The following is a 7,482-nucleotide window of genomic DNA, read 5'->3' as shown; positions in this document are numbered from 1 at the left end:
GAAATATTTTATTATTTCTACGGGGTTTATTTTTTGTTTTAGGTACATGTATTTGGTATCATTTTAAAGGTAATTTCAGGAGGAACATTAAATGTATTGACGACTTTTCACCAATATTGACTGGAAAGTCAGAATTTCAATAAAAAGCAAAAAACTACTGGATTTGGCCGCCATTTTGGAAAAATGTTGGTGTTCCACCAAAGATATTTTTGGAGACTTTTGATATGTTATTCACAATACTTTTCACTATCGAACAACAATGGTTTCATCTGTGTTCTAATTATTTCTAGGTCAAACCACATATTCAGGGGCCTATAAGTTCGCAATACATTGATGTTCCACACTTGTAGTTTTAAAATTAAGAAACACTCCATTTGAACGACATCCTACGAGTGCGATGATTATAGAACACAATTCATCATTACTGAAATGCTGTTTTGTGAAATGTAACTTAAAGGTTGACGCCACATAAAGATTTACTACGATTCTAAATGCTTATCCAGCTATATTCTGGAATACCGATTAAACAGGTGATTAAAAAGACCTCCTAGAACCAAAACATATTAATGCCCACAGATTAAAACAGAATTGTTACTTATTATGACTTAAGTTAGACAACTAATAACAAGGGTCCGTAGTGAAGTTAGGGAGTTAACTGCCATGCATCCAATCCATTAGAGGGTTAAACAGTCATTACATTAACTACAAAACTACCCTTAGGACCGGCGCCACCCCACGCTTCTTTTACAAGGCGTTTGTCTGCGGTTTTGTGTCATGCTACCTGTAAATCTGACATTTGAATGAATTGTCACTGACTATTAGTTAGATCTCCTTGTAAAGTATGTATCCAGTTTAATTCTGAGTGATATCAATAGTTTTTTGATAGTTATTATAAACATGGTTCTGCTGTCTTTGATTATTTATCGTCATAACTAGTTAAAAAATAAATCTTTCTGTCTGTCTTCAATCGATATACATAATACAATAAGGGATTTCTCTGTAATACCCCATCTTCAGACGTCCTACTTTACAGATTTTTACGATTGAAGTGTCGGTTTAAAGGCTATGAAAACATCTAGAAGAGGTGCGAATGGTAAATTTAATAATGGCAATCAAATGAAACAACAACTCTATAATAAAAAAAAAATACAAGTCTACGATATGCAAAATAAAGCAAAATGTTTGAAAGCAAATCTAGATATTATTGTTATCATTGTTTTAATTCCCATTAACAACGAAGGTAAATCAATTTCTACCTAGAAAATCGTTTCATTTTAATTTTGTAAGCCTAGGAGTCAAAGTTATAGGACGATATCAGAGTGCAAACATGACCATTTTTAAACGTAGATCATAGTGAACTCTTTTAGGTTAAATTAGCCCAGTGGATATTTACGTGAAAGATGGAGAGAAACTGTAATAGTATTGACAACGACTGAACTCCCTTGGTTCATAACAGTGGTTTGTTAATACAAGTTTAAGTATAAGTCTAAAGTAGAAGTTTTAGAAAAAATTTCCAATTCAAGACGAAACTAACGGTCTATTTGCATCGGAGCCAATATAAATCGCAGACAAGAGTAATGCTGCCTCAGCTGCGAAGGCTGACAAATATGACACATTCAACTGCTCCGCCTATCCAATTTATTTTAGGCTTGTGTTCGTTCCTAATGTGTTCTCTTTTATCAAATTTATTCTTTATTACGAGTGATTAAGGAAAATGGAAGAAATCACTGTAATAGGCCAAAGAAATCCTCATAAACTAATATAATTTTAATGTCTTATACTCTGGGGAGCGAGCTGGTCTAGTGGATAGAGCGCGAGACTTCGGTGTCCAAGGTCCCGGATTCAAATCCCGCCAAATCACTATTGGATTTTATCTAAGTGATAATGCCGCAATCCCTAGGTCTAGCCTGATGTAATGTGAAAAACAATCGCGGGCTCGTGCCTAGCGTCCTAGGACAAAATGTCATACTCTAAAACGGGTAGTTCAATTCAAGCTTTTGCAATTACGATTATCATCTTGTGAGCTTAAACAAATTAACCTCTCCAAAATATTCCCTATATACTACAAATCCCCCGTTTCTCCCAAAACATAAACGGCCCTAACTCTTTTGCCAATCTAACCCCCTAAACACCCCCCCCCCCCTAACAATACCACTGAACCTAAACAGAGAACCAACAGCAAAACTACTATTTGGTAGACGATGTTAATAAGTAGTGATGTTACAATAACAACGTTATATTTGAGCTATTACTGTACTTAATTGGAAATAATTTACTATTTATCACTGTTTATTTGGTATAAGCTAAGTGTCGGAAAGCTTCGTCGGAGGGCAGATATCAAGGTAATTGGACCTTTTAGATTGCTTCTGGACCTATATTTCTCTCGGGGCCCAAACTCTACGCCATTTTTCTTCTTAACTTCTGTTTCCTTCCGGGTTTGTTACTTTTAACTTCTGTGGATACTTCTCTAAGTTAATATCAAGTGAAACTTTTATTACTACCAACTATTTCATCCATTAGATCGGGAGGTAAAAATGTTTCCCCGCAACAAGAGTGCTTATTTTCACAAAATATTGAAACAAAATATAATTGAACAATATACAGTGGTTGCATAGTAATTAAAAAAATAACCAAGTAAAAATGTCACAGAATAAAATAACAACGGACACATATAATTATGAATTTTTCTATTCAGATAATAAAATTAACAATATCATAAGAGCAAATAAAGGTTTATCAAAATAAGCACCCAACGTTCCAAGCAGCACGCAATGGTAGGGTCACAGGGTTCAAATCCCCCCAATCACAAATAGATTTTAGCTAAGTGACAATGCAATACCTTATAATTGCAATAGAAATGTCTGCGAAAAGCTCTTAAACGTCATAACAACTGGAACGGAATGTTCAGAAAAGGAATTCTACTAAAACCAAATTACTTATAAATTTCTAATGTGTAAAGAAATAATTCAATGATGGATTTTTGTAAGGCAATTGTATTCAAAAATCCCCTTGTAACTTATTGACAACATATATTATTTCATTAAATTATAATGTTTTCGGTAACCTTATACATTTGAATTTATTTAAGTCTGAAATATTTTTATCTGGAAAGATACTTGGCCTCATATATCGTTCTGTTTACTTATTTACGTTGTATCCATGTTGCAAAACGAGTCCAGTAGACTTGGAGCTGTTATTTTTGTTACATGTATTTCGTCTGGTTTCTTTGTTAGGATCATCCTAATAAACATAGAATTTATATTATTAAAACCGAAGTGATAATTCGCTCTTATTTATCTGTGAAATAAATATAGATGAAATCTTTAGTCTTAAAATATCTCGACACATGAACCATCATTGCAAACATGGAGTACTTTTTAATATTTTATTTAAACAATCTAAAAACATTTTCTCGTCATTTAAAACACAGGTTCCACGAAATTTGGAAAACATTATCTCTATGCGTAGATTAGTGAGGTGCATTGGAAATATTCAACAAAATTGGGCGTGCAATTTAAACATTTTAAGTTAAGTGTAGGGGGAGAAAGGGGGTCAATTGAAACTTAATGTTGAATTCAAAAATAATCGTGGCTTCTACGTCAATAGATGATTCCCGCAAATTGCAATATTTCTATATATTGCAGTTTTTACATAAATAAACAATCAAGTTTTTGAAAAAACACCCTAGTGTATTAAAAACGAAGGCTATACCAATGAATACAAATTGGCTATACATAAAAAATGCTAAATAAAAGTGTTCCTGACATTCTTTCATGAAATCAGCTATTGTAGAGTAATTTAAGTTTAAAATGTAATTACCACCGTTTTTAAATTTTAAGTTGAATCAAAATGATTTTTTTCTATCATGGATCTCTTCTACCTTAACATACGTACTAAGTTTCATAAAGATCGGTTGAAAACAAAAAAACAAAAATAAAAATTGTTATGTAAAAAAATACAAAATGGCAGATTTGTGTTCTTTGATTAAGATTTTATTCTTGATTTTCTCTTTATTTTGACCCAAGGAATCAGTACGTACTTTTTGTCCCCACCTTTTTTGGACACCCTGTATGATACATATCATGGACTTAAATGAAAATTATTGGCCCATGTATTATCATTCAAAACTTTATCACTTATTTCATGATATTATACTTAAATATTTAAATAAAACCATTGTAACTAAGTTACCACTCTAAAGCATTATGTACGTAATTAATACGTATTCAAATAGGCAGTGTTCTATTTTGATAACGCTCGCAGAATTATAGTTCCAGTTAATGAGCGTGAAGTCTGAAAGTTTAATGCTGAACCGTCGGCTGTGACGTCTTAAGAACTTGAAGCCTGGTGCTTATTATTCTCTGAATAAACGGTGAAAATTATTAAGAACTAGCTGTACCCGCGGGCTTTGCCCCGCTTAACTTCATAAGTATTCGCATGGCTCAATCACTTCCTGGTTGAAGTTCGTTCGCTACGCTCACTCACCTTCAGGTTGGAAATCGTTCGCTGCGCTCACTTGTTTTCAGGTTAGCTCGTTCGCTACGCTTACTCGCCTCCAGGTTGATGTTCGTTCGCTACGCTCACTCACCTTTTGGTTGCAAATTAGCTGTTGTCATAAATTTAAAAAAAGTCATCCCTTTAATTGTTTATAATACTTTGATAAAGGTTTTTATGTTTTAATATTTAACATTGGAGAATTTAAACGTTGTTCAGTGCACAGGTGTGCTGCGATTGGGGTTTAATACATTTGGAATTATTAAAAAGTAAAATAGTTTTCTGTGCTGCACTCTGTAGAAACACTGTGGCACTATTTCAAATCACGACTAATATTGTGACAGAATATTGTGATTATTCAAACCTACAAAACATAGTTGGTGAAAGTAAACATATGCTTTTAAATTATATTTATTTGTAAACATTGTAGATCAAAAAGTCTGACATTGGCCCACTTAAAACCCTCTAGGGCAGAGCCCTTTTGACGGATCTGCACCAAACTTCACTCGAACCATCCTTGAAAGATGCTCAACAATGCCTGAAAGTTTCATTACAATCTGTCTAGCGGTTTCGGAGTCCATAACGTATATATACACACACACACATACATACATACATAGTTCCTCTTTTAGCGAATTTCCCATATAGGGAATAAGCTATTACCGTAGTACTCATGGTAAGACCTGGACCCGAGACCGATCTAATTTTTCATTTTGAGGTCCCTAGAGGCCAAAAACACCATCCGTTCAAATTCATATATATATATATATTTATATATATATTTATATATATATTTATATATATATTTATATATATATTTATATATATATATATATATATATATGTGTCCGTTAGCGCGATAACTCGAGCAAAAATGATCCGATTTTGATGAAATTTGGTACAAACGTGTAAACCTACGTTTATTCGAACGAGTTCGCGATCCAGCATAATCGGAACATGGGAACGGGGGTTTATGGGGGGTTTTATGGGGTAAAAATGGGTTTTTCCCATTTTGCAACCTAAAAACAAAAAAATTTGCGATTTCTTTCTAAACCGTTTTGTAGAGCTTAAAAAAAGAAATAATTTAGTATATTGAAGCGCTGTTGTATGCCTAACGGTCACGGAGAAAATTCAAAAATAGTGTAATTAAAAATTCCCATGTTATTCTTATGGAGAAAATGAAAATTGTTGTAGTTTACTTGTTTATGGGTATATATTGATAAAATTTGGCAAATTTATTTATTTCATCCTATACTATTGACCTATGGTCAAAAAACACTTTTTACCTTCCCCGTAGCAGCAAACCTAAGCACTCGTTAAATCTAATGTTATTTAAATAGGGAATAATATGTCTTATTTATGGAAATATTTTAGTATAAATGTAATCAGACGAGTTGAAATTCGCTTAGTCTGCAGGTTTGCTGCGGCGGGGGTATTATAGATATAGATATGCATTAAATTACAAATACTCGTAAACTCGTAATTCTATTTTTTGGTACAAATTATATAGTATAACTAACTAAATAATAAATAGAAAATGTATTTAAAAATTATCTGATTGGCTGAGGTTAACAGTTAAGTGATGTAAGTAAATAATCCGATTTTGTGAATAGCTATCAATTATGATAAGTTTTCACAAATAATTTGGCACACAAAATACAGATTTTACCATGACAAGACATTCTGTAAATTATGCAACTAATTAGACTCCAGTAGCTGAAAGGTGTGTTTTGGACTGCAAACAGAATGAATCCTGATTGAATAACTACTAATAAAAACTAAACACAAACCTTAATAGTCATTTTAATCCAACAATTATAATACTACTGTAGTTGTAATAAAAATGAATAACAAACCTACACGTTCAATAAGGAGAAAAAACACAAAAAGAAAGCTTAAAAGCCCATAAGCGTGAAATGGGAAATGGGGGGGGGGGGGGAGGGGGCGTGACAATTTTAAAAACGGATTAAAAGTTGCCATCATAATGGTAGAAATATAATATATGTGAAATATTAATGATTCATATTAAAGTAAAATAAGAATTGACGAGTTGATAAAATTATTCTTTTTAAACTGGCTAAGGTAGTAACATGGGGAGCGAGCTGGTGTAAAGGTTAGAGCGCGGGACTTTAGTCCCTGAGGCCCCGGGTTCAATTCCCGATAAGTCACCAATGGATTGTATCTAAATGATAATGCCGCAACCCCTAGGTCTAGCCTGTAGTAATGTGACTAACAATCCAGGGCTCGTGCCTAGCGTTCCAGAACAAAAAATAAAAAAGTAGTATCATGATTTTATACCGTACACAATTCCTTGATGGATACCTGTAAAATGGTTCCCAGAACACATTCTACAAGCTATAACAATATCGATTTCAAGCTAATAAGACTTTCAGCATTGGATTCAGTCTGTTTTATATTACTAGAATGCTTTTATCCTAGATAAAACATTAGCTTGCCTAAACATGTTTGAGCTATAAACTTCAAAGCTGTTTCCATTACCTTCTAAACGACATAACGTTCTTAATGTTTTTATTTATTATAATTTTGATAGTTCTTGTTTTGTTATTTTCAATATTCGTATTAATATAAGTGGTTTCCTAACCTCAAATTTGTACATTTGCGTATCGCACTGAAGTTTTACACAAAAGTAGATTATGAACCTGATGTCACAATATGCTAGATGATTTTAAAACAATTTTACATATTAATTTCAATGAAGTCCTCTAAAATCCTAAAGACTTTAAGTGTTTTGGGGGATTTTAAAGTATAGACAAGTGATTTTGTACTACTATAATAATAAAAAGTCAGACAGAAGAAAAAGAAGTTAATACTCAGACACAACATACAACTGTGATAGGTTTTTTAGGTAACCGCTGCTCTATTACAAAAGTCACAAACAAATGGTACTATTTATTAAGTAGAAAACTAATTTAAAAGTCTTGTGTTAAAAATAAAGGTTAATGTTTACTGTAAGTTAATTCAACCTCG

The sequence above is a fragment of the Macrosteles quadrilineatus genome, unplaced genomic scaffold (assembly GCF_028750875.1).
Source record: "Macrosteles quadrilineatus isolate MER2022 unplaced genomic scaffold, UCM_ALF_1.0 Scaffold_5__1_contigs__length_97177068, whole genome shotgun sequence".
Taxonomy (NCBI): Eukaryota; Metazoa; Arthropoda; class Insecta; order Hemiptera; family Cicadellidae; genus Macrosteles; species Macrosteles quadrilineatus.
Note: the sequence above shows the minus strand (reverse complement) of the source record.